We start from the raw sequence: 3,682 nt of genomic DNA, 5'->3' as shown, positions 1-3,682 counted from the left end.
CTCGAGCCGTTCTTTATTCTCGAATCAATCAATATTAAGTTGCAGTAGCTGATGACAGAATTAAGGAACTTCCAAAAATACGCCTTAGACCTTTCATACGCGCGGACGTGTGCGCAAGAAAAAAAAACAAGAATTCGTTAAATATTAATGAGATGTGTATACATATATATGTACAACACTCGTACAAAATGGAGAAAGAAATTGCTCAAGGTCGGTCAATCGATATAGATGACGTCAAAACCGAGAAATGCGGCATAAATTATTTCTACTCGTGTCTAGAGAGTGCGAGATTTTAACTGATAAAAAGGATGATAGCTCTATTTGCTTCGCGGCCGTCATTTGATCTAAAAAAAATATTTCTGCCGTGCCAATCGCAGTTTTCTTATCTTCCTACAAGTTGTACTTTTGTATCGGCGATAAATGCCATTACCATAATATCATGAACGTTAAAACTGTCCCGTTAATTTAACATACCTCTCGAACCTGCGGAGTCGAGGAGGAAGGGAAGCTGCCAAACTCCTTACCATTTCTACTTTTCCCCACCATGACGATATTTGTACAGAGCCGCCCGTCGAGAACGGCCACGAAGAAATCTTCCTGGGCGCTTCACAAGAGGGGGGAAAATTAGTACAGAACAAAATCTAATGGGCCTTCTACAATAAGCTGCAAGTCAGAACGTCAGAAGTCTTAACCAGTCTTAACCAAGTTGTTCAAGTTGGTTATTGGCCAACTTCACCGATTATGACTTAAGATCGCTTAGAACTTCTGACTTGCGGCTTATTGTAGAAGGCCCATAATAGGAAAAGGTCAAAATAAAGATAAATCTAGATATTATGCTCGTTCATTCGAGATCTTTTCTTTAGCCGCGTTTTTCCTAGTCAAATTAGATAAGTATATAGTTTGGAGAACGGAAGAAAAGACGAAAAATATGAGGAAATGCTATAAGGAGAAAGTGTAGCTATATAAGGATCAGAAATTTGTAAATGATAGATAACACAAACACGCGCACGCACGCACGCACGCACGCACGCACGCACACACACACACACACACACACACACACACACACACACACACACACACAAGGAAATAAAATAAAGCACCGGTTTAAGGCTTTACGCCACTTTGTACTCTTTAAAAAGGCTTTTGGGAATTTTTTTGCGCGCGCGCGAAAAGGATAAAGTAAATTAAAAATCTATAAAGAGATATTTAACTACACATGTATTGAAGTATACAAATTTTTATTTTTTTCGAGGAAAATGGCGGCACTGTGATTATTTCAAATAGATTATGGTTTTCAGCGAACATCCAATCGGCAGACAACTAGATTAGCTGCGTTCAATAAAAAAAGCAACTTTGCAATTGTTGTAAAATTCTTTGATTGGTCTTGTCTTTAATTCCTCACTGAATCTAGATGTACATAAACCAGTCATATTAAAAAATCATACAATTATTGTGCAAACTGCTTTTTCAGCTGAACGCAGCCATTACCATGAAACGATTTTGTAAAAAGCAAAAACCAAAAATTTTACACATTTATTAAAGGTATTTACTAAAATACGTAGGGATTTTCAGAAATATGCTTTTCTGAAAAATGACCAATGAATATTTGAAAAAAAAATATTTTTGACTAAAAGATTTGGCACAAAAATGTTAATAACAATATAACAGTTTTTAACTAATTGAAAAATCATTATGTACTTTTTTTTGTAGATAATTAACAAATAAAGATTCTCGGTAAGTTTCGAGTAAATCAAATAAAAATTGTAGAAATTGTGATGTACGCTGATTTGAAAAATGTCGTTTTAAGAAAAACGTGTTTGTTTTTCATGTATGTTCTTCGCGCTTCAAAGAATCAGCTTGTGTAGATATTTTGAATTTTTCATTTCAACTAGTGAAGCTATATTTTCGCATGTATAAGCAGTATTATTTAAAAGAAAGAAAAATTTTCTATCTTTTTTTAAATTTCAGAGGTGTAAGTCTTAGATGAAGAAAGTAATCTTTGAAGAAAGGAATGAAGGATATCCAGCTGGCGATACTCTTAGAGCTGTGTACACATACGTATAATTAAGGCTGCCTTCCGTTTCACGCATGATGCGCATGTTGCATTATTTATCCTTGTTACTCACCGAATGTTAAACAAGGATAAATGATGCATCATGCGTGAAACGGAACGCAGCCTAAGTCTGTATTTTATTCTAAATTTTAATCTACAAATTACGTTTGTGAGCCAAGACTCGCAAGAAGCACATACAGCTCTTGTTTATCGTATTAGATAACTTCTTACATTTCGACAGAAATTGTATTGATCTCCTTTATTAAAGAACGATAAAAAGGAAATCAACATATATGTCAGAAACGTTAATGTTTTTATATTAAATAAACATATCGTTAATAACTTAAGATGTTAATGGAATGGAATTTTCCAGATTTGGACGGATAAAAAAAGGTCGACCTGTAAAGCACAGATCCCTAATGAGAAAACATTTGTACAACTTGTTTAATTAAACCCATTTATTGTGTTTGCTACATAATTTGCCGTATGAAGGTATAACTATGCAATAAAGGATAAAAATTAATCGGAATGAAAAGATTCGCATCCGAGAGGTGCGATAGATAAGTGGTGGAATGTGCGTAAGCAAGCAGGTTTCTACTGATTAGAGCTTTATAAGCTTGCTCGACAATTTACACACACATTATCTAACGCACCGCGTTAATTAATACAATTCACCAATGCTGATGGAATTCCGTTCTTTAGTAAACTAGGATATGTACACTTTATTCTAAATCTGTAGATTTTTTCTAAAAGTCTGCGGATAACTTATTACGTATATATATACAGGGTGTCCCAAAAAGATAGGGACACCTAAATATCTCGGGAAATATAAGTTTTACAGAAGTGTTTCAGACAAAAGTTATATGGTTTAAAAATATCTATTTACTGATCCTATCAGTTTGATCTTGGGTTGCGTAGCCAAAGTCAGGTCAAGGTTATATTGATTTTCTGAAATGGAACACCCTATTTTTGATTCAAAAATCTAATAGCTGATGTCGAGAGCTTTCCAAAACGCTATAACGAAATATTTTTTTATGAAGTACTTTTCAAATTATAATGCTTCAAAGTTACAGTATCGCCGGCATTAGTATTACCCAAAATATTTAATTTTGGAAACTGACCAGTCAAGGCGAGATCGGTCGGTGGTCTGTGAATCTTGACCTTTAGTTAACGCACAAACAAAAACAATAACGCGTGGTATTACATATGGGTGGCACCCAGTTGGACACGGATTAATTGGACACGAGCCACTCAGTTGGACACAGCGCTTGAGACTACAAAGTTCCTAAGCACCGGTCACTGTGATTGGTGTCCAATCGAGCCGTGATCAATCGGGATCACCCCTTACATATCTTGGGTAATGCTAGTGCCGGCGATACTGTAACTTTGAAGCATTATAACTTGAAAAGTGCTTCATGAAAAAATATTTCATTATAGCGTTTTGGAAAGCTCTCGACATCAACTATTAGATCCTTGAATCAAAAATAGGGTGTTCCATTTAAGAAAATCAATGTAACCTTGACCTGACCTTGGCTACGCAACCTAAGGTCAAACTGATAGGATCAGTAAATAGATATTTTTAAACCATATAACTTTTGTCTGAAACACTTTTCTGTAAAACTTATA

The sequence above is a fragment of the Trachymyrmex cornetzi genome, unplaced genomic scaffold (genome assembly GCF_001594075.2).
Source record: "Trachymyrmex cornetzi isolate Tcor2-1 unplaced genomic scaffold, Tcor1.1 scaffold385, whole genome shotgun sequence".
NCBI classification, from domain to species: domain Eukaryota; kingdom Metazoa; phylum Arthropoda; class Insecta; order Hymenoptera; family Formicidae; genus Trachymyrmex; species Trachymyrmex cornetzi.
This window is presented reverse-complemented; position numbering follows the sequence as displayed.